Genomic DNA, 24,026 nt, shown 5'->3' on the forward strand with positions numbered 1-24,026 from the left:
CCATTGCCCGGTGAGGGGGGTGTGCCGGGCTCCCAGCTGTGCCCAGGACAGGCCCAGGGAAGCATGACTTTGGCGCCCAGCTGTAGGTGGTCTGGCATCTGTTCTCAGGCCAGCATTCCTGGCCAAGGGTCTGGCCACGGGGACCCCACCTGCTACTTTCCTCCTGCTGACTAGGCCCCCTGGACACTGAGGGCAGGAAAGAGCCTCCAGGACTCAGACAGGTGGGCAGGGGGCTCCAGCCCCTCATCAGGGAGGGCATTGCACCCCTCAGGCTTCCACACCCCGCAGATGTCTGCAGACGCCTGCCCTGTGCCAGGTTTCCTGCTATGCCAGGACCGGGGCAGTAGACAAGATGCAGAGCTGCACTTGGGCGGGCAGGGAGTGTACGAGAGGGTTCGTACCAGGGTTGGGTCGGGAAGAGCTGGCTGGCAATGGCTGTCTCCTGTATGAGAGGGTCAGGAAGACCCACAGTCCAGGGATGTCTGGGCAGAAACCCAAAGGAAGTGACAGAGTAGTTAGGGAAGGCCAGGCAGTGGGAATAGCAGGTATAAAGGCCCTGGGGCGGACGTCTGCCAGCAGCTGGAGGGCCCATGCAGAACCCAGTGTGCCCGGAGCTGTAGAGGAACCAAGTATGGCTGAGGAGTGGGGAGCCAGGGCCTGGCCACTGCAAAGTGGGAGGAGAGTTGGGGGGGGCCACTGAGGCCTGAGTTGGGGAGGGATGTGATCTGACACGTTTAGAAGCATCTCTGTGCTTCTGTGTTGTGACAGACTGGGCTGGAGCCAAGAGTGGGGGAGATGGGAGACCGGATTCGGGGTGCTGCAGTAAGCCGAGGAGAGGGGGCCCGAGCTGGGGGTAGCAGTGGAGGTGAGAAATGGTCACTTCCGACACAGTTTAAGGCTGGTGGAGTTGTAAGACTGAGGGCAGGGTGGGCCTGGCTGCGGGGAAGCCCAAGGTGGTTGGCCTGAGCAGCTGGGAGAGTGAGCCGCCATTGGCTGAGGTAGGGGTGGTGGGAAGAGCAGTTCGGGGGCACGGTTAGAGGCTCTGTTCGGCTGTGTCATGTTGGAGAGGCCCTCAGACCCCCACGTGGACAGGTTGATGAGCAGCTGGCCATGGGGCTCTTAGGTTCGGGCGTCTGATGGGACTTAACCCTTCTTGGAGATGAGCCTCAGATGGAGGAAGTGAGCCTCTTTCCAGAACTGATGAGCAGTGTATGCATACCTGCCTCTTTGCAGTTTGGGGGCCATGCACCCCTGCAGTCTACACACAGAGCCCTGGGGACCCAGAGCCCTTGGGGTGGGAGCTCCCGCACCACACAGAGGCCAGGAAAACAAGCATGGAGCAGCCTCTGCTGACTAGTGTGGCTGCAGGGTCCCTGGGAGGAGAAGGGCCCGCCTCCAGACCCCCCCTCCGTCCGGTCACCCCGTCGGGTCTCCACCGAGCCCTCAGACCCCGCAGCACTGCCGCAGCACCTGGTGGGCTGCCGAAGGCCCCACCATGCTGGGGAGATCGGGCAGGTTGGACCAGGCCGGTGAGTTGGTTATCTCTGCCTCCCTCCCAGGGGCCCCCAGAGCCTGCTCCCCTGAGGCCCCACCTCGGTGGCTTAACAATTCGCAGACTTATCTTCTGTGACTTCCCCATCCCTCAGCTTGATGTTTCCTGGAGGACAAGAGGAAAAACAACCCACAGACCATGAAAACTCAGGACCAGATGCCAGTACCTCCCTGAGCTGAGAAAACTCACTGGCACCGGCATCTCAGAGCGGCTCTGGTGCTGGTCAGATCCCTTAAGGGGGTCTGTGGCCGCCTGGCCTGCGTGTCGGTGGGCAGTAGGCTGCTGGTTCACAACATCTACATAACCGTGATGATAAAGTGAAGTTGCCATGCAGGCACACAGCCTGGGAGGCTTCTAGTTGGGGCCTGTGAGTGAGCCCCAAGCTAGCTGGACTTTTCTCATCAGTAAAACAGGAAGAGAAAGAGCTGACCTCACAGGCTCACTGTGAATATCAAGTTAGATATCACGCACAGAACATGTAGCACCAGCCTGAAATTGAGGTGTTTGGTGTTGGCATCTAATACCATCCAGTGGGTGCACGTGCATGTGCACACACACATACACACAGGCGTGCCCTGCACCAAGCCCCGTTATCCTTGGGGAACAGGTTTCTGGTTATCTGCTGTCTGCTAAAAACTTTTCAATGTTTAACAAATGTCCTCTATTTAAAAGGAAGGATTTAATATTTAGAAAAGAAAAGTGATGAAAATAATCAGAATGTGCAAATATGTGAGCAGGCCGCCCAGGAGGGCAGGCGCCCTGCCAGGAGCCTAGAACAGGCACCACCCCTCCCCCTGTCTGCACCGCGTGTTGGGAGATGGTTACATGTCTAGACTGTCTGTGGGGTGTATCCACACAGTGACCCCAGACCATTCCCTGGGGAGGCAGGGCCTAGTGGATGGCTGCCTGTCCTGGCCCCAGGGCTAGAAGCCCCAGAGACAGTTGTCTGCACATACTTGTCATTTGAAGGAGTCCTGATTTCCCAGAGGCCCAGGGAAGTCTGCACTACTCAGACCCTAAAAGGGCTCAGGATCCTGTGGGAACCCTGAGACTGCTCAGCTGCTCTGGCCAAGGCGCTTGGCCCTTCTCCCCTGACCTGGGACCCAGAGCCTTCTCCTGGTCCTTGTGCTGAGCAAGTGGCATTACCGTGTTGGCAGCTTACCTCTCTCACTTGTGCCTGCTGGACCATGTGACCACATGCCAAGCCATGTGCCTATCTTTGCAGCAGGTAGAGCCCGAGCAGACTGTCAGACTGTGGGTTGGGAGTAGCCTGGGCCGGGCTGGGGGTGTGGCAACTGGACGGTGTTTAGGTCTAAGTGGGACTCTGGTGATGTGCGGACTCCTTGAGAGCTCACACCTATTCCCCAGAGGGCAAGGCAGGAGTGGGTGGGGGCATGTTTTCTGTGCAGACGTTTTCTGGGCTGAGGTCAGTCTATGCTTAAGGTCAAGGACCCAGCTTGAGGCTGGGGATAGGAGACCTTGGACCAAATTTTGATCATTGTCCTAGGAATGACCTTGGCTAACTGTCCTTCAGGAATTTAGCCCTAGCCTCTGATCCCCCCAGGGGCTCAAAATTAACTCGGGGAGTGGGGTGGGCATCCTGGTTTTCTCATGAACCCCTCCTCCCCATTACCCCGTGCTCAGGATCCCTGAGCTGGTGCCATTTTCATGAGGGGACGCGGGTGCGAGTGAGGGACCCAGGCTGCCTTTGACCTCAGCGGATCACCTGTTCTGATCCTCACCCACCCCAACATACACACCAGGGTTCAGGTGGGGGCGATTAAGGAGACATGGGTGTGTCGCCGGTTTTATTTTCGCACACTTGTTTTAAAACCGCAGGTATGTCTACCGGTGTACGACCTCCGGTGCACGGGGAGCAGCGAGGGGCAGGCGGCTGGACTAGTCGCTGGGGCGCCCGAATCACGCAGGGCCTGAAAGTAGCCCCCGGCCGCGTCTACTCAGCTCTCAGTTCCGCGGCCCACGCAGCAGGCCGGCGCCCTGTGCCTGACTCCTGCAAGGGCGCTCCCGCACCCGCGCTTGCACCGCGCCGCGCACCGGAGCCTGCCCCGGGCAAACGAAGCCGCCGCGGGGTGGGGACGCTCCGGGGCCGGGGACTCGGGGCTTCAAGGTCCGCGTGGGGGCCGGAGGGTCGGGGAGGGTGTGGGTCGGGCCGACACCCGGTGCCAGGCAGGAGCTTGGGAAAGTGGGGCACAGAAGCGAAGGGTGCTGTCCCCACCCTCGCCAGGGACCCCCGTTCCCGCTTGCGACTCCTTGCCCCACCAACGCCCGAATCCGCCAGGGAGCCTTCGCCGCAGCCCCTGTCCCCGGTGTCCCTCCCGGAACCCCCGACCCTCCTCCTTCGTCCCCGCCCGGGACCCTCCGATACCCTCGGCCCACCCGAGAACCCCCGCTCGGGACTCCACCCCCGACCTCCGCCCGGGACACCCCGTCTGCCAACCCTGAGCGCGCCCAGGACCCTTCGCCCCAATCCCTGTCCCCGGCCCCGCCCGGGACCCCAGCGCGCCGGACGCCCACCTGGCGCCGGGGGCGCGCCCCAGGGCGGCGAGTGCGCGCGCGCGGCCGGCGCGCTGTCCCTTTAAACGGCCCGCGGCGCCTCCCCGCGCCCCTCCCCGCGCCCCGCCCCGCCGCGGTGCGGCCGGTGCTGGGCGAGGCCGGAGAAAGTCCATGTGAGCCGGAGCGCGGGGACGCCTGCACTTCCTGCCGCCGCAGGCCGGACCGGGCCGGGCGCCCGCAGGTACGTCAGCTCGGCGCCGCGGGCCGGGGTCGCCGCCGCGCACTTCCCGCAAACTCCGGGCGCGCCGGGCCGCCCAACTCGGCGCGGGCCGACCTCGCTGCCGCAGCGCCGCCGCGGCCCGCAGCCAAGTTCGCGCCGCCGGCCGGGGGGGGGGGGGCGGGCGGCGGGCCCGGCCTGGGGAGGCGCCCCGACGCGCCCCGGCCCGCGCACCCAGCGGCCGGCCCGGGGCGGCTCCCTCCCGCCGGGCTTCTCGGGGACCCTCGGGACGCCCCCCCCCCACCGGGCGGACGGGGCCCAGCTGCGGTGGGGAGGCCCGGGGGACACACCCCTCCCGGCCGGGGGTCCGGGCCGGCCGCGCCTCCGCCCTCCGTCGGGCCCTGCGCCTCTCCCTCCCGGGGGCCCCTCCGGCGCGCCAGTACCCCCGCGTTCCGCTCGCGCCGCCCTCCACCGGGGGAAGGCCTGGGGGCCGCCGTCCGCCTGGGGAGGGGGCGCCCACCTGTCACCCGCTAATGTGTCCTTGCGGAGCTGAGGTCTGGGGCTCAGGCCGCCGCCCCAGGAAGCTCAGAGGTGACCTCTGGGCCCGCTGCCTACCCCCGTGGCCAAGGCAGGGGCCCCCAGGTCTGCCTGGAGGCTGGGGGGCATGGGGTCAGAGGTCACCTCCAGGTCCCCTCTTACAGGCTTCTCAGAAGTTCGGTCACAGAGAGTTGGGACTGGTGATTGCCGACTCTCTCCTGATGCCCTTTCATTAAACCTGTGGATTTGCCGTTGTTCAGTCTCCTGGCCGATCCCGTGGCCCCCTCCCCCTCCCGCTGGGGTCTGAGGTGTTTGCCCATGTGGGCAGTTGGGCGGCTTCGCCCTGTGGTATTTCTTGGGACGCACTGGCACCCAGCATGTGTCCCCTGGCTGCGTGTTCTAGCTGAGGCCATGCTGGTGCTCTGTGGGGCTGGGCTGGGGGCAGCGCTTCCTGCCCTCAGAGTGCGCCCCATCCAGGAAGGCTGGTGGTTCTAGCGCCCTGCCAGCACCTCGCTGGGCCCGCACGCTGCCACCCACTCCCCAGCTTCCCAGGCTGCTTGGCCTCCGGACCCCTCGCTCCGCCCTCCCTCCCGGTTGGCCCAGGTGATGACTGCAGGAAGCCCCAGGTGTTTCTCCCAGCCCTGTGTGGGGTGTTTTTTAAGCCTCACCAGGACTCCAGGAGAGGCAGCTTCCATTATTGGCTCCATTTTCCAGGTGGGGAAACGAGTGTCGGCAGGAAGGAGCCAGGTGGGGGGAGCAGGCGAGCATCAGGCAGCCGGGCGCTGCCTTCCGACCAACCAGCGCCCCCTTCTCCCCGTGCTCTCTGGGTGCCCGTCCCCCCCAGGAGGCCCATTGGCATCTCCCCATGGGTCATTCCACCAATGGGTGGCACTTCGGCTGGGGCCTGAGTACCGGAAGTTGACAGCAGCGAGACCCGAGATGGTTGGCCCCGTTCCTTTGGTGAGCCGGCTGGAGGGAGCACAGGAGTAGAACCCTTGTCACCTCTCGTGGCCAGAGATCTGTTTTCAGTGGTCACACCCAGGGTGGGGACAGTGCTGGACGTAGTGTCTGGTACAATGCTGACGCTAAGCCATCTCGCCTGTCCTAGACTCTTCAGGCGTTTGTCACTCTCCCCTGAAGGGTGGTTGAGGAGGAAATGCTTGTGTATCTGACTGGGACCTCTGGGCCACCACTACCTGCCCGGGATGTCCAGGTTACAGCCACGCTGGAGGGTGTGCTGGGCGGGGTGCGGAGCCCAGCTCTGGGAGGCAAGCTCATAGATGACTTTTGACAAAATCCTGCAAACGTCTCTTCCTATTTCCAACTACAACACAAACTCCATCATTCATTCGTATAAGGGTCCCTGATGGCCAGTCCTGGGCTGTGTTCGCATCCTGAGTTCCGCTCACATCTTGGCCTCTAGGGTCCTGCAGCCTTGCATGGTGGGCTGGGTAGGCCTGGGACCCCCTTGTGGGACAGGTGAGTACTGTGGCCCTGACACTTTCCGGAGTCCCAGGGCCCCCACCTGTGCCCCTTGCTTTGTGCTCCCATCATGCAGAGGCTAAACAGGGCAGGACTCCGCGTGGCCCTGGGCCCCCTGTTGCAGTCCCTGGCGTCTGCCATCAATAGAGCCAACCACCCCACGCTAGCAGTCCTGTCCGCGCCACAGCCACTCCCCATCGGCCCCTCCGGCTCGGTCTGTGCCCCCTCACCTGGGCTCGGCTCTGCCTGGTGCTCCCTGGGCTCTGTTGCCCCCCTGCGCTGTACGGAGTGGGGTGAGAGTCTGCCGAACCGTCTGAGCGTGAACTGCAGTGGCCCAGGTCGCTTCCCCTCACCCCGGAGCGTTCCAGCATGTTTCTGCCAGGGGCCAGGGCCTCCTGCAGACCCTCAGTGTGACGGGACTGCTTGGGAAGTTTGACCATGGCTGAGTTCTCTGGGCAAGACCAGCTGCCTTCCCGTTCAGGGCAGTGTGGGCTGGCCTGGACCTGGGGGGTGCTGGGGCTGGTCTCCCAGGCCTGGTCTTTTGAACGGAGCTGAGCCCTGTGGTGTGGTTTCCCAAGGCAGGAACAGGTGCCGCCAGCCCCCAGCTAGACCCAGAACTGCTAGTCAGCCCCACTTGGGGAGCTTGAGGCTGGGGGCTGGTGAGGGGCACCAGGGGTGTTTAGGGCTGGCTCACTTGGCCCTTGCCCCAGCCAGGCCCGCCGGCCCGTTGGGGTCTGTGTTCTGGACCCCCCAGCACCCTCTGGAGCCCCTCATTCCTGTCTGGTGCCTTTCCAGGCACCCTCTGGTTCTCCCGAGGTGAGCAGTCCAGCCCTGGGGTGCTTCAGGTGGGGTCGCACCTTAGGGTTAGAGCCAGTGCTGCCCTCACTGGCTCTAGTGCCTGGTTCAGAGATGTGTGCGCCCACACCGGGTCTCTGGACGAGGCCTGTGCCCCCCACCCCTGTTTTCTTTCCCTTTCGGCATGTCCGAGCCACCATGGGGGTGCCTGGGAGGTTTCATCCTCCTTTGTGGACCTGGGGTGCTGGCTGGGAAGCATCCAGATTAACGAGGCCTGAGGCTGAGCAGCATGGGGATCGGCAGGGACCCCAGCGACGTCTGTTTTTCTTTTACCAAGTTCCTGCTCTCAGGAGCTGGCTCTCCAGTCATGTGCAGAGCATGCCTCCTGGCTCGCCTAGGCTTTCCCTGTGTCCCCTGCTTGCTGGGAGCTGGGCCTTCTCTGCCTCGGCCTCTGGCCTTTCTCATTTAAATTTCCGGTTTTGGAAGCTGTGCCCTGTGGGTGAGGATCTCAGCAGGCTGTGGGTGGGAAGACAGAGGTGTCTGGAAGTCGAGGCCCTTGACATTTGGGACGTGAACTTTGGAGCGGGGCTGCCTGGTGGGCCGCGTTTGAGGGGACAGTGTTTGAGGACGAGGGCAGCGCCCAGGCCTGACTGCTTCTGAGCAGAAGGAATGGAGAGGGAATGTGACGGTGACTCCGGGACCCCCTGCCCTTCTGTTCGCTGGGCCTGAGTCCAGGCTGGAGCAGTGGGAGCAAGAGCTTGCCCCATGGTCTCTCCCAGGTCGCCTCCAGCCCAAGGCTGTGTGACCTGGGATGGGTAACTTACCCTCTCTGAGCCCTGCTCAGGCCTGTGTATTGGGATGCTACTGAGGAGTGTCCTTATTTGGTGCTGGGAGGCTGCTGGGAGGCCGGGTTGCCCTGCGGAGGCCCTCTGGGGTGCCCCTCCCTGGCAGGAGCTGAGCCAGTCGGGGCACATGCCCCTTTAAGGGGAGGGTGCTTCTCAGGCTTCAGGGAGGACAGAGGCATACTTTTCTCCCACAGGGAGTGGAGAGTGGCTCTGGGTCTCTGAAGGAATCTTCCCCCTCCCCTTGGCCCTGGGTCCTGGCATCCAGGAGGGCACTTGGCCCCCTTAGGGCTGGAGCTCCTGGGCCCTGCCCAGCGCCTGCCTGGGTGCCTGGGAAGCAGGCAGGGCCGGGGGCGGGGACCACAGGGGCTGAAAGTGCCCATATATAGTCACTGGGCTTGAGCAGTGAGCTGGGCTGGCTGCGGGGCTGGGTCGCAGGCCCAGCTCCCAGGTCCCGGAGGACATCCTGTCTGGGGAGGGTGCTGAGGGGTGCTGGATTTGGGGTAAAACATGAGATACAGCAGCAGACACAGGTTTGGCTCTAGGACTGTTTGTTGATTGAAAATAAAAATCACCCGGGCCCTAGGTTGTCATCACCATCTTTGAAAGCTGGAGGCAGTAATAGGTGGCTGCTGCGTTGGCCAGAGCTCCCTCTCTGTGGGTGCTGGCAGGATGTCTGCTTGTCCGTAACCCCAGTTCTTGTCCCACAAAATGCCCCCGGATTATGGCAACACCCGTAGATGTACCCTTCCCTATCCCCACAGTACCGGTGGCCCTCCCCACTGGTGGCTGGTATTTTCTGGAAGAGTGCCTCCCTCCCTCCATCTCTGGACGTTGCCTGGAGGCCAGCCAGTGGGGAAGGGGGTGGGTCTGGGCGCTACTGGGATGGGCTTCGGTGGAAGTCCGCTACCCTGTGCCTCTTGGTCAGGAGCAGGAGGAGGTTGTCGTGGGCTTTCTCACGTGTGGGGTCCCCCTGCGGCATCCCTTGTGGTCATAGTTCCCCACCCTGGCCCTCAGCATCTGTCCAGCCCCGCCTCCCTTCCTCGCTGGGCGCCTGTTTCTGCGCCGAGGGAGAAGGGACCGCCTTTGCTGCATTCCTGACTTTGGTGCTGTTAAGAAATCACAGTGTTCACATAGTTTAATTTAGTTTCCATTGCACTGCTGAACGAGACGCCTTTGTTAAATTTTGTATATTGATACTTTTTGTTGTTGTCAGCAGTTTTTTCTTCCTTTTTTTTGGATATAAAGCCATTAGGGAGAGAGAAGATTAAAAAGATACATTACAATTAAAATGTTAATGAAATCTGCATCATACAACTTTTGAAACCCTTTGGGCATTAATCCTGGCTGTGTCACGTCCATTAACTCGGGCTATTCTTATTCCACACTGACCCCTGCTGAGAGATTTGTGCTATAATTGGATTTTTTTAATAAAAAAGAATAAAAAAGCTTTTAAGAGAATAGAGGTTGAGTGGTGGCCCTAGCTCCTAAATGGGGAGAATAAAGGGGGGCGGGATGAACTCTTACCCTATGTTGGGCACCCCTGCTGAGTGCGGGGCCCCCCACTGCTGTGGACACCCAGCCTGGTAGCCCAGGGGAACACCAAGTGTGGTTGTGCATGTGTGCTCCACCGGTCCGGCCTCTTGGTGAGTGACACCTGTGCCAGGCCGAGGATCACCTGTGCCTCGGGCTGCATCAGGGTGTGGGTGTGCCAAAGCCGAGGGTGAGCTCACCTTCCTGGGGAGAGGACACTGGGTGAGGGTGGCAGGAGTGCCCTGGCCAGGCCCGTGGTGCAGCGTGGAAGGGCTGGTGGTGCCGAGGCCCAGAGAGTTTGAGTTCTCAGGTTCCGTGTCCCCCATGCGCTGCATGGAAGTCTGGCTCTGTGGGCGCTGGGCTCTCCAGCGAGAGGCTGCTTGTGGGAAGGGGGAGACCCTCCTGTCTATTCCCAGGGCCGTCAGGACCCTGCAAGAGTGGCCAGTAGGATCCCCATGAACTGTACACACTCACCCTTCACAGTGGCCAGGTGGTGGGTGGTTCAGGCATGGGTGGTGCCCCTGCTGGGAAGGATCCCCTGGCCTGGGTGAGGCTGGGCCCAGGATGGCCCGTGGTGTCGGTCACGCCAGCCGAGAGGGCTTTCTCGGCCCCCTGGGGCTGCAGTCACAGCTATCACACTGGGAAGCTGGTTGGTGGCTGGCAGCCGGGCTGCAACAGACAGATTTCCTGTCTGTGTGTTTTTGCAACACCTCTCTATAAAGGGAAACATAATTTAAAATATGATTACTTAGTGTTGTAACAGACGCCTCAGCCTCCATGCTATGCCGAGATCATTATCAGAGGCTGATATTAACTTGCAAAGAGTATTATGCAAATTGCCTGCTGGCTTCTCCGGGGAACCTTCTCCCAGGATGCATGTGGGGTGCAGGGCAGGTCCCTGCGGGGGGACGTCGCTGTGTCCCGGGCCTGCCAGCCGCTAGTCCCGGCTCCGCAAGACAGTGGGCCCAGTCTGTCCCCTCCCTGTGTGCCAGGCTTTGCCCCTAGTCTTTGGCTGGTCTGGCGGGGGGGTCACAGGAGGGACGGGGGAGCAGGGCATCAGGATGGACCCAGCTTTGGGGCAGCTCTCGTCCCTAAGCCTGCCACCAGGTTCCATGGTGCTTGCTGAGTGAGTGCCCGCACCATGCCAGGACCTGGCAGGCAGGGGTGGCCCCTCACTGGGGCAGCTGTGATCCTGGTGGCTGTGGTTACTGGTGATGGGCTCTGTCGGTAATGACCTGGAGACCCACTGGAGACCCAGCGCTCTAAGCACTTGTCCTTTCCTGAGGGAGGGCCTGAGGTCACAGTCACGGAGAGCGCCCCGCCCTGGGCTCAGCTGGAGCCTGTTGACCGGCCTAACAGCCTGGTTTGCAGCTTCCGGGGCTGGGGCAGCCCCAAGGGGGGGAGCGTGGACTGCCCGCTCACACCCGAGCCTCCGGAGGGGGCTGGGCTCTGAGGGCAGCTCCCGCCCCAAGGGCAGTGCGTCCCTCCTCCCCCAGTGGCTCCCCAGCTGGTCTTGGGGGGCTGCCGGCTTTCAGATTCCTTCCAAATGCCCTCTGCCCCACTGGGTCAAAGAAATTAGAGCAAGTTTGGGGTAAAAATATTTCTGACCCCACATAGCAGAATGACCTGTATGTGGGTTCTGAGAAGTAGTGTCCACCTGGCAGCCCTGGCAGCCTAGTGGTGTCAGACGTGCCTGAACCCCCAGTGCCGCCGTGATCCCCCACATTGGCCTGCCCACTCCCTGTGAAGGCTGTTGGGATGGGCAGGCGGGGCCAGGAAGCTGGGGACCTCCTCAGCAGAGTGGCCACTGCCCCAGAGCTGGGCTTCAGAGCCAGCGACATCTTTGGGTTTGAATGCTGTTCCTCACTGTGCTGGGCAAACTCCGTGGCCATCCTGGGCCTCGGTTTCCCTGTGTGTGAAGTCAGGGAAGCCGACTGTGAGCTTTAAAGGAGAAACAGGTGGGGCTCACCCTGCCTTTGGGTCGCTAGGACCGCTCTGGAGGGCTGCCTGTGTGCCTTGTGCCTGGACGCCCTGGCTGGGGGCCGGGAGGTCCCCTCTGCAGCCCCAGCACTGGCCCCTTTCCTGCTGTGGCCTGACACCCCATTCTGTGAGTGGTGCTCTCGGGGGAGCCCAGGGAGATGACTGGAGGGGGCCTGCACCTCGTGGGTACCCTGGAGCATGGGGGAGGTGCCAGTGTCTGGGGGCCGGCTAACAGGCGACCACAAACCGGGGGCTCACGGAGACCTCACATCTGGAGGCCTGAAGCCCCAGTCAGGGTGTGAGGGTCGCTCCTCCGGGGCTATAGGGGGATCCTTGCTTCGTCCGGCTTCGGTGTTGCCCGAGATGCCTGGCGTTCCTTGACTTGTAGACTCACTGCTCCCCCGTCTCTGCCTCGGTCGTCACATGGCCAGCTGGCCTGTGTGTCCATCCAGACTGCCCTCTTTGGGGGCCACTGGGTGCAGGGCCCACCCTGACCAGGATGACCTCACCTCCAGGGCCTTAACTAGGCACATCTGAGAGACCCTGCTTCCAAATAAGGTCACATTCTGAGGTTCTGGGTGGATGTGAATTTTGGGACACCCTCTCCACCCCAGTATAGGGGGTGTAGAAACCCTTTAGTGCCTGGAGGTGGGGTTGGGCCTTGCTGACACAGGCCATCCGGCTCAGGCCTGTGTGTGCCCGCCCTGGAGGGTGGGCAGCCAGCCACAGGCAGGAGCCACTGCTGGGTAGAGCCCCCAGACAGTGGGGCGGGAAGGGCCAGTGCAGGTTGGGAGTCCAAAAGGTTTGTTTTCAGGAGCAAAGTCAGGGCTAGGGTGGGAAATGGGGCCGCTGACGGAGGATTGTCTGCGGCAGTGTCTGTGGTTATGTAAGTTTGGGGACGGGAGGCGGTATTTGTGTTAACTGTTGTAACCCAGTTTAGGCAGCCCATCCACATCGTGTGGCGGGGCCTGGAAAGGAGGCACATGGTCACAGAGGAGTCCTCAGGGCCAGGCCTGGCTGTGTGCTGGACACTGCATGCCTCCAATCCCTTCCCCTTGTGTCCCCTTCCATCCCCCTGAAGAAAAGTCAGGTCACAGTGTGCAGGGAGAATCACAAGGGGTCAAAGCACGGTGCCTTGGGAGGAGGTGGGTCTCTGCAGAACGGGCTGGAGGTGGCCACAGTGCCGGGATTGGCAGCGAGGGTCTGCTGCCCTTGGGGTCCAAGCAAGCCCTGGCCTCAGAGAGCCCCCCATTTCAGGCTTGGGACCATGAGGAGCAGGTGGCTTCGGGGCTTAAGAGCCTGCGTGTCAGCCAGGGGCCTGCTGGCAAGATGTGCAGGCCTGGGGCCTCTCCTGCTGGCAGAGCGTGCCGGCTTCCCCGCCCACTCCCTGCCCCCTGGGGCCCCTGCGACCTGACTCCGGAGTCCAGGCCAGCCTTGCAGAGTGCCCCTCTAGTCCAGGTCTGTCCGAGGCTGAGTCGAGGCCCACGGCAGTGAGTCTTGGGCAGGGGCATTGCGGCCGAGTGACTGTCCTGCCAGCTGGAGATGGCACGTTGCAGAGTCTGCGTCTGGTCACTCGGAATTTCTGTCTGATGGCGGGGTTTCCGCAGCGGCCCGTGCAGAGTACAGACAGTGGGCCACACTGGGCCTATGTCTGGGGGAGGAACTGTGTCTTTGGCCCAGGAGGGGAGGCTGTTGAGTGGTGAGTGACAGGGACTTGAGCAGGGGATGTCGGGGTCATGTCAGAGCCAGCTGCCCTGGGAAGGTGGGTCTTGTCCTGGCAGGCACGCAGCCATGTTCTCCACCCCTGAGTCCAGACGCTGTGAGCTGGATGCTGGGCTGACTCTTACTGTCCTGGCCCGCTCTTCCTCCCGGCCTGTGGGGCTCTGTGCAGAGGGTGAGGAGGTGTGCCCAAGGGTGGAGGCCTCCTGCAGGGATGGGTGCACCGGGAAGAGGGGCAGGGGAGCAGTCTCACCCGTGTGCGGCGCCTCCTCCATGCGCCCTGACCTGGAGCTGCGCTGGGCCACCCTGCCGCTCGGTGGGCGCAGCCTGACTGTGGGCAGAACTGCCCAGAGCGGGTCCAGGTCCGGGGTGGAGGGGGTGCTGTGAGCGTCCAGGGCCTTCCTGCCCTCCCGGTCCTGAGACCCGAGGCTGCAGGTCAGGCGCCTGGGGCCGCACTCCCTCCGGAAACCTGGGGACGGTCCCTGCTGGCGCTCCCGCCCCTGCCTCACTGTCACCTGGCTTCTCTGTGTCCAGCTTTCCGTCTTAGGAGGGCACCGGTCTGGATGGGGAGTTCACCCTACGTCGAGTAAGATCTTGACTGATCATACCGCGTTTCACCTAAGGTCATGTTCTGAGGTTTCAGGTGGACGTGAGTTTGGGGGGACCCCATCCAGTCCAATAGTGAAGGCACGTGCAGCTTTCCTCCATGATGGCCTTGCTGCCCCGACACCCCCAGCCCTGGAAGGAGTAGCAGCCCTGCCTGCCCGAGCAGCGGGACGTCCCCGTGTCCCCCGGTCTCAGCTTGGGCCCCTGACCCTCTGACCTTCCGCCCAGGCTGCTCGGTCTCCAGGCACCTCTCTGCTGGGGGTCGGGGGCCACACCCCTGTGTCCGGTCTGGTGGGATGCTCCCTGTCAGCTGGGAAAGAGGTCGTGAGGGGTCTCCAGCCCGAATCGGAGAGGCTGTGTGCACACTCGGAGTTCTCTGCGGGGAACCGAGACCAGCCGGCCCTCTGTGTCAGCACACATGGCTACCGGAGCGGGCGTCATGGTGGCCGTGACGCACAGGGTCATTGCTCTCGCTTGGAAATTTGACGGGATTGAGGGAGTCAGCATGAAATGCTAGTCGTAGTAAGGCTGGCCGTACGTGGGGGTTCACTTAGCAAATGCTGTGAGCTGCTGTGGGAGCCTGCTCTTCTCTGGGGAGAAGGAAGGAAGCAAACGCCAGGTCCTGCTGTGAGCCGGCCTCCCCGCCACACGTCGGGGAGCGTAGTTCGGGGCCAGGGCTCTGGTGGCCTGGCTGCTGAGTGGGGCCGGGCAGCTCCTCCTGCTGGCCTGTCGAGGCTGGACCTTCCCTGCAGGGGCCCCAGGGGTGGGGTGGGCTGTGGGCAGGAGGTGCTGCCTCGGGCCAAGGGGGGACCTTGCCCTGGCTTCTTTCTGGTGTGTCTGCAGGCACCCTGAGGGCAGTGCCGGTGCCGAGTGGGTGAGGGTGGAGTGGCAGCGCACCCACTGATAGTCACGCGGGGCTCCCTGGGTGGGCAGGGGAAAGGCGGCAGGAGCCCGTGGACAGCTGCGGTGAGCCCTGCCCTCACCCAGCCTTACTGGGCCGGGCACATCCTGGTGGGTGGGGCCAAGGCGGGGTGCTCCTGGGCTGCCACCCTGGGTCGGGGTGGCTGCCTGAGGGACCAGCAGGAAGGGGCCGGGCTCTGGTCCTAGGTGGGCTGGCGGGCAGCGGGTGCAGGCCTGGCCGTGAGGTGGACGTCCCTCCCCCGGCCCTGGCTGCTCCTGAAGGTTTCGGTTCCTCCTCGGTGTGTCTTAACTGCGTTCCCATAATAGTCACAATGGAACGGAGCCCTGGGCGGGGTCACTCAGAGCCCCAGCTGCTGAGAGGACATTGCAGTCGCTATGGCCAAGAAACCTCACGAGGAAATTTGTTGGCGCTCACTGTGGAAGCGGATGTCCCACCTGATGGCCCACGGTGGGCAGCTGGCGCCACTGCCGGGAAGAGGGCGGTCGCTGGCTCCCAGGACCCACCCATCCCCAGGCTTGCCGGCTGGGGTTGCCTAAGGGGGTGATGGGGGCAGGTCACAGGTTTCCAGGTGGGCCAAGGTCACGCGCCGACCCCATCCTGCCTCTGTCCAGAGCCCAGGCGAGCCGGCCGGCCCGTGTCTACCCTGATGGTTCTTTCCTTGTGAGTTTCCAGTGGCCCCCGGGGCCCGGCAGGTCCCAAGGTGGCCGTGGCAGTTCTGAGTCTGGTTTGGTCTGTGTGCTGAGAATTCCTGTGTCTCTCGTCGGTCCCAGAATGTACGAGCAAGCGTGAACGTGTTTCTTTTCCCAGATGCTGTTTGCGGTCCTGGACCCCCACCGTGGTGTTTAGGACCAGCACTCTTCCTTTCCCTCCGATCACCTGGAGGGCACCCATGGGGTTGGTGCCGTGCCTCCTGGAGGAGCTGGCAGGAGCCGGCTCGCTGGCCCCGCCCAGGCTGGTGTGGGAGCAGGCCTTCCTGGGGCTGGGGTCACATCTGCTTTGGAGGAGCCAGGTCAGTGGGACGCCCCAGGGCTGTCCTTGTGGTGACTGACCACCAGTGATGGGTACTTACTCTGGAATTTAGAAAGGCCACCGAAGACTTGTGCTGGAGGCATGGTCTGTTTACCTCTCACTGACTTTGCCTTTCACCTGGAAGTGTACCAGCAGGAGGGCCATGGGATCCTGGTGGGCTGGGTGGTGTTTGTGCCACCCACAGGCCACCCCACTCCCATGTCTGGAGAGGAGACCCCCTACTGAGTAACGAAGGGAGTCTCGCAAAGCATCCTCTGTTGGCTAAATCCTGTGCCGCCTGGGCTGGGGCACACCTGGGCACGCTTGGGGGGATGTCCACCGAGGGCTTATGGCATTTTCAGACCCTACTGCTGTGGGCAGCCTGGCTCTGGGGGCCCCCTGTCAGGAGCCCACAGGGTGGTAGTTGGAGGGGATATCCACAGCCCAGGCAGCCCAGCGGCCTCCCACTCCCTTGTGCCTTGTGTGCTGGCCGAGAGGGCAGGCCTGTCCCGCAGGCTATGGGGCTGAAGACCGGGAGCCAGCCCTCCCCAGGGTGTCTCGGGGTCCACAGGCTCCTCCCCACCAGCCCAGCCTCGTGCTGCCCAGAAGCCAAACGGCGCACCACTGGCCAACCCCACAGGGCTTGGTGCCCTGATGTGCAGGTCGGCGCAGCAGCTCGGGACTGGGGAGCTGGGGGGGCGGGCCTCCCTGGTTGCCCCCTTGGCACCCCCAGACCGCTCATGCTCAAGATCTCTGAGGCCCAGGATGGCTGCTCAGACACACATGACTAGTTCTCAGGTTCTGTGCCCTAAACTGATAGAATGCGCACTTGAAAAAGCCATGACTGAAGCCAAATTAGCATATTTACCTTCAGCGCTCCCACGGGCACCATTAGGGGCTTGGAGATGCCATGGCGGCTGCAGCATGTGGTGACAGTGACCGTGGATGGGGCCCGTGGCACCTGGCTCTCCGGGCTCCTGAGTGCTGGTCCAGCCTCCCCCGCTGCTCTCGGGGCCCCTGGCACCCTCGTCCCGGGAGGTGGTGGAGACTGAGTAGTGGGCTGTGCTCCAACCCCCAGGTTGCAGGGCCCAGGCCAGGGCCCACGCACCCACCCCACCCATGATGGCAGCCCTTCCCACGCACCCACTCTAGGCCTTGCTCAGCCCCGTGTGTCTGCCGGCCTGGGCACCCCAGGCATGTCCTCTGGCCCAACTGCATTCATCAGCTTCCCGCCCAGGAGCATCGAGCCCTGGGGTCCTGTCTGGGTGAAGGGGCCTTGTGTCCACTCCTAAGAGCCAGGTCCCAGTTCCCCACTCAGAGCCAGTGTCCCAATCTATAAAATGGGGGCAGCAGTATCTCTTGAGCTTAAATAAAGAAAAGCCTCGAGGGATCTGGAGGTGAGGCCATGGAAATAATTCCCTAGGTGGTTCAGGGGCCCTTCCACATGTCCGCCCTCCTAGTGGAAGCAGGATTCTGAGGCCAAGGGACTGAGGTTTGGGAATTCTAGGCTAAGGGGAGTGGGCATCCAGGGAGCCCCTGGCTGCTGCTGTGCAGGATTGAGGTGCCTGGGGCCCTTGGGGGGATTGTACCCTTCAAATAGTTTTTTCTTAAACTTCAGCATGGATTGTCTAGATGCAATACTGAAAATTGTATGATAAAGAACACTATAATGATATTTGTTTTGAGCACACCTTTGTAATGAGGTACAAACTAATACTCAAATTCATCAAACTGCTTTTGCTCACCTTTTATTACCACGTGGGTGGCTGTTTTAAGCACGCCTAGCCGTGCAACCCACAGACCAGCTCCCAGATCCCGGATGAGGATTTGATCTACTTTTATGCAGCCAGTGTACCTGTGTGTGTGACCGGGGGCAACCCTAGACCCCTCTTGCTTGCACCACTGCAGCCCGGCTTCTGGTGCCTGGATGGGTGTGCTGTTCTGGAATCGTGTATGTGGGCTGGGGTCCGCTGCTTTGCTCAGCACTCTGACGTTCAGGGGTGCCCGGTGAGCACTTCCTGGTGGGTGGTGGTCCTCGGGGGATGTCCCCACATTTTCAGGATCTAATCTGATGCTGTCAGTTTCTGGGTCATTTGCACTTTGGGGCTCTTAGGAGCACCCCCTGCTAGGAAGCTTCTGGGGCTGCAGTGCAGGTGACCCCCTGCAGGTCGCCCACGTGGCCTGTGCTGGGAGGCCCCCTGCATCTCCCCTACAACTGCCTCGCCCGCCTGGCCCCTTTGGGGAGTGCCTGTTGAGGCTTCTGCCTCCCTCCCTCCTTCCTCAGTTTACTTTTCTTCATTTACAGATTCTGACCGCACACCCTTTGCTTTGCAAATATGTGCTCCTCGTATTTTCACGGGGAGCATGGCGTCCCTGAGGTCCACGCGTGCTGTGGCGTGCTCGGCCCTCCTTTTGAGGGCTGAGTAATACTCTGTGGTGTGGACAGAAACGCTGGCTAAGAGCTTTTGAAGAACTCAGTATTTGTAGTCATCGAAGAAAGAATGCTGGGCTTAGCTTTTTCAGTTAGTTACATGATTGCTCAATGTCCTTCAGGGCAGGAAAACTTGGCCTTTTGGGGTTCTCTTTGCTAATGGACAAATCATTATGTGCATCTCTTTGGGCACAAGTCTAAAAGCTAACTGGTCACAGTCTGGGATGTAATCAATATCAAATAGCACATCAAATGGGTATGAAACAATCCTCTGAATCAAACAACCCTGGTGGGCCAGCTGGACAGCCCCCCATCACGTGGGAGGGGCACACAGTCACCCGTATATCCAAGCTTTTGACAACTGTCCTTGACAGTAACCTTTTGTGGCCCTAAGTGTTCTCCAAGCAGCTTTAAAAGGTGGCCGTCTCTCGTGTGGCCCATTGCGCAGCGTAGCAGGAGGAGCCTGGTGGCCGAGCCTGTGCAGTCTGGGAAACTGCTGCTCCGGCCCATCCCGAGTCCTCAGGGGCCCCCCCTGTGCGGAGCTTCCGCCTCAGCCACCGGTCTGCTGGTCCGGGGCCCCGTCGGCATGTGAAAGGGGCCGGCTTCTTCAGGACCCTCTGCCATGAAAGGGAAAGAGACTGTCTTGAGTCCCGAGGCCCCGGGAGCAGGCATGCCGTGTACACAGTGTTCCCTTTAGTCTGGAACCAAGGCTCCTGTGCGAGGTGGACCTAGAATAGGGCGGGTGTTCTTCCCTGATATTCCAGCTTAAACATGAGCCCATGACCGCGCCGCCATGAAGGCATCTGGAGACCTCGTCCCTTCCTCGGTGGGCGTGACAGTTGTTAAGGGGCAAGCATGGCCTTTGTGGACGGCCCTCTTTCTGGCCTGCAGCTTTCAGGGAGCAGAAGCCACCTGTTGATGGCCAGACGGGATTAGTTCGTTTTACAGCCCATCCGTGCCAGCCTGGAGGGAGGCCTCTCCTGGGCATTGCATGAGGGTTTGGTTACGGTCCCCTGCCCAGTAAGAACACAAATGGACAGTGGGGTTGGGGGGGACCAGTCCCGAGCTCCTGGGAGGGGCCGTGTGAGAATTACATTCCTGCCGGGGGCGCTTGCCAGCCCAAGGAAAGCCAGCCGGGGATTTGGCACCGCTTCCCGGGCAGCCCCTACTGTGGAGTGCAGAATACCGACACACAATAAACCCAGCATCCCCGATTTGCACGCTGGAAACAAACGTTTGGGAAACTACAGAGAATGGTCAAATGCAAAGTCCAACTTCATTTATTTTAGGGTCTGGTTTGGAGAAGGCAAAGTCAGCAGCATTATCAGAAGAGATGTGGACACTTGATTAAGTAGAACAATGAATGGTTTTAGCCTGGCTGTCTGTTAACTGGAGGAGCAATCCAGTTTTTTTAAGCAGCCTTAAGACATCAGTAACTCCTTTGTAAGGAACCTGAACTACTTGGGGAGTAAAGAACTTAAACAGTAGGCATGGACGTGGCCTAATCAGTGCAGAGCACTAGAAGGTGCTCACTCATTCCTTGTTTCGGTGACGGCTGGCATGGAAAGATATTTATCTTCTATCCGGTGGCCTTGATCAGCTCACTTACTAGTTCTAGAAGTTTTTTTTTTAGATTACCTGGATTTTCTTTGCAGACGATCCTGCCATCTGCAGTGGGGTGCTGTATTTTGTCCTTCCTCATGAGTGCGTTTTTTTGCTTTGCTGCTTTGTGTCGAGTCAGTGGTGGGGACAGACGTCCATGCCATGTTCCCCATTGTAGGGAAAGAGCATTAGCTGTAAGATTTTTGTAGATGCTCTTTGTCAACTTGAAGAAGGTCTCTGAGAGTTTTTTTTTGATCACGCATGGATGTCAAATGGTGTCGGTGCTTCTTCGGCACTGAGTGGCGTGTTCGTGTGGTTTTCATCAGCCTGACGCGGCGGGCCACACTGAGCAGCTCTCAGGTGCTGAACCAGCCTCGCCTCCCTGGAGTAAATCCCACCTGGCCATGGTGTGTAATTCTTGATACTTCGTTGACTTCTGTCTGTTGATACTTTGTTAAGGATTCTTGCATCTGTATCATGACTGACACTGGTCTAGCTTTCTTCTTGTGGCACCATCTTTGTCTGGTTTTCCACCTCAGGGTAATACTAAGCTTCTTGAAATGAATTGGAAAGCGTTCCTTCCTCTTCTGTCTGCTGGGGAAGATTGTGTACAAATACGTTAATTCTCTTTTCAACAGTTGGTGGGATTCACCAGGGAAACCATCTCGGCTCTGAGATTTCTTTTTGACAATTTTAAAATTACAAATTCAGTTACCCTAATAGTTGTAAGGCTGTTTGAATCCTGTTTCATATCGAGTGAACTGTGGTAGTTTTTCCTCCCTAGGAATCGGTTCATTTAATTTAGGTTGTCGAGTTCATGTGTGTAAAGTCCGTATTAACTACCTTGTTGTTCTTTCCATCTGCAGGGTCTGTAGTGATAGCCCCTGTCTCATTCCTGGCAAGTAGTCTGCTCTTTCTCTTCTCTTTTGTAGTTCTGTCTGCCTCAGCTGTGTACATTTTGCTGTTCTTGTCTGGTTTCATACTCAGGATGGCTGTGTCTTCTGGGTGGATTGAACCTTTGATCTTTGTGAACCTCTCCATCTCTGGTAATTTTCCTTTGCTCTGAAATCATCTGCTTTATTTGATATAGCAACCCCTGCTTTCTGTTAATTATGTTTGCATGATGGCTTATTTATATTTTTCTAGCCTTTTCATTTTAACTTGCCTGTATCATCGTATCTGAAGAGAATGTCTTATAGACAGCATATAATTGGGTCACAGTCTTTTTACCTTCTCTGCTAATCCCTGTGTTTTGAGTGGCATATTTAGGGCATTTACACTTAATGGAATTATTGATGTGTCAGGGCTTAAGTCTGCCGTTTAAGTTTTCATTTGTTCCTTGTTTCTGTTTTTCCCTACTTCCTGTGGCTCACTTGAACATTTTTTAAGGTTTCATTTTGATGTATCTGTAATTGTTTTTCTTTTTGAAATAGCTTTATTGAGATATGACTCATAAACCACACAATTCATCCATACAGTGTACAACTCAGTGGTTTTTAGTCTACTCAGAGTTGTGTGACCATTATCACAATTGATTTTAGAGCATTTTCATCACCAAAAAGAAGTGCCATCCCTCCTAGCAGGTAGTTCCATCCCCTCCCTCCTTCCTGAGCCGCCACCTCTCCCAGCTCTAAGCAACCACCGATCTCTCTTATGTCTTTATAAATTGCCTATTATCTGGACATTTCACATAAATGGAGTCATATAACATACGGTGTTTGTGACTGTTTTTTTTCACTTAGCATGTTTTCGAGGTTTGCCCATGTCTTGTATTTATTAGTACTTGGTTCCTTCTTATGGCTGAATACTATTCCATTGTATGGGTAGACTGCACTTCGTTCATCCATCCGCTCATTGGTGGGCATTAGGGTTGTTTTCACTTTTTAGTTATTATGAATAATATTGCTATGAATGTTCATGCATAATTTTTTCATGGACATAGGTTTTGTCTCTTAGGTATATACCTAGGTGTAGAGTTGCTGGGTCATATGGTAATTCTGTATTTTAACCTTTGAGGAGCTTCCAGACTTTTCCAAAAGTGGTTGTACCATTTTACATTCCTACCACATCTTCAGCAGTAAGTTTTATCTGCCTGTGTTTGTTGTAACCATCGTAGTGAGTGTGAAGTGTTCCCTCACTGTGATTTTGATTTGCATTTCCCTAACGGCTAATGATGTTGAGTGTCTTTGTGTGCATATTGGACGTCTTTGTATTTTCTTTGGAGAAATGTCTCTTTAGATGCTATTCCCATTTGTAAACTGGGTTATGTGCCTTCTTACTGTTGAGTTGTCAAAGTTTTTTATTTATTCTAGATACAAATTTCATATCAAGCGTATTGTAGATATTCCTCTCCTATTCTTTGTCTTTTCACTTTCTTATTGGTGTTCTTTGAAGCAGAGAAGTTTTTTAATTGAATGAAGTTTAATCTATCGGGTATTTTTTTATTTTGCTGTTTATACTTACGATGTCATATCCAAGAATTCATTGCATAATCCAAGGCCACAAGATTTACCCCTATGTTGTCTTCTAGGAATTTTACAGTTTTAGCTCTTACATTTAGGTCATTAATTCCTTTTAAGTTTTGAATATGGTGGGTTAAGGGTCCTACTTCATTCTTTTTTACATGTGGATTTCAATTGTCCTGGCACCATATTTTGAAAAGACTTCTTTTCCTCTTGAATGGTATCGGTACAGTGCTGAAAAATCAGTTAACCACAGACACCTAGTTTGCTCTGGATTCATATGTCTATCCTGATACTGGACCACACTGTCTTGATTACCGTAGCTTTGTGGAAAGTTTTGAAAATGAGGATATACAGGTGTTCCTACTTTGTTTTTTTTCAATATTGTTTTGTCTATTTGGGTCCCTCGCATTTTCATGTGAATTTTGGAATTGGCTTGTCAATTCTGCAGGGTGTCAGCTGGGATCTTGATCAGTATTGCACTCAATCTGTAGATCAATTTGGGGATATTCCCATTTTGATAGTATTAGATTTTCTAATCCCTGAACATGGATGTCTTCCCATTTATTTAGATCTTTAGTTTCTTTCAACAAAGTTTTACAGTTTTCAAAGTATTCGTTTTACATTACTTCTGTTAAATTTATTCCTAAGTATTTTGTGCTCTTTAATGTCATTATAAATGGAACTGTTTACTAAATTCATTTTCAGATTGTTCATTTTAAGTGTATAGAAGTGCATTTTGTTTTTTGTATATTGATCTTATATCCTACAACCTTGCTGAATTTGCTTATTAATTTTATTAGACTTGATTGGTTCTTTAGAATTTTCTTTATACAAGACCATGGCATTTTACATGTAGACATGTTTTGCTTTTTCCTTTCCAATTCATTTCATTTTCTTGCCCAGTTGCCTGCACTAGAACCTCTAGAACGGTGTTGTCCTCCTTGCCTTGTTCTGACCTGAACAGGAAACACTCAGGCTTTTAACACCGAGCGTGATGTTGGCTGTGACTTTTTCATATAACACCCTTCATCAGGTTGAGGAAGTTTCCCCCATTCCTAGTTTGTTGAGTGCTTTTTATGTACTGAGCATTTTTATGTGTTGTTTATGTGTTACATGTTTTTAGGAGACAGATGTGAGAATTACCTGGTAGGGATTTTAAAGCAACACTCCAGTATTCCAGTGTTCCATATTCCCGGAAGCAAAAATCTACCAATTAATAACTTTGATGTCAGTTTGTCAGAATTATTCAACCTAGTTGACTCTAAATTGTGTCTTTTTAGTAATCTTGACTGTAATGTCAAAGTAACGCTAGCATTTCTGATTGGCGGAGCAGTATGTAAGGAGTTTGGGAAACTCAGATTAGCTACTTTCCTCATGAGAAAACACATCCAGGTCTTGGAAAAGAAAAAAAGAGCTGGATTTATAAGTCAGGGAAGACATCAAGTTTTTTTAACTCACGTTATCCAAGTAGCTTGATCTGCCCTCGGTGTCCCCCTTGACTGTGGGAATTTGGAGCGTTGTGTGGAAGTGCTTTTTGAGCTCCTAGTTCCTCTGGAAAGGGTCCGCTTGCCCTTAAATGCTAGCTCATTTAAGATACAGGAGTTCCTTTCTTTATATATTCTGGGAATTCTGAAAATACCGAATTTATGAAATTGCTCCTTGTCTACTAGCTCATGAAGGTAGGTCTCTCTAAGAGATTCTGCAGGTCATGAATACACTTCAGCGGTAGGAAAAAATCCCACCCAGTGTGAGGAAGGGCTCGTCTCGGGCCTGGACACGGTGAGCCTGGAAGGTGGCGCCCCTCCCTGTGCCTGCGGCAGG

General features: G+C 57.6%; 1 protein-coding gene across 3 annotated transcripts in view; it reads left to right on the forward strand.

The window, feature by feature from the left end:
* The first annotated feature begins 4,171 nt into the window (after positions 1–4,171).
* Positions 4,172–24,026, forward strand: part of NACC2 (NACC family member 2) — a 61,151-nt gene continuing 41,296 nt past the window's right edge. The window contains exon 1 of one of the 3 annotated variants that reach the window (XM_036901543.2): positions 4,172–4,307. The gene's annotated coding sequence lies outside the window, so the exon portion shown is untranslated. Of the gene's footprint in view, positions 4,308–11,330; positions 11,431–20,032; positions 20,148–24,026 lie in introns of those variants that run through there. The other 2 variants (XM_036901546.2, XM_036901544.2) reach the window with 2 other exon arrangements.

Source organism: Manis pentadactyla, chromosome 3 (assembly GCF_030020395.1).
Source record: "Manis pentadactyla isolate mManPen7 chromosome 3, mManPen7.hap1, whole genome shotgun sequence".
Taxonomy (NCBI): domain Eukaryota; kingdom Metazoa; phylum Chordata; class Mammalia; order Pholidota; family Manidae; genus Manis; species Manis pentadactyla.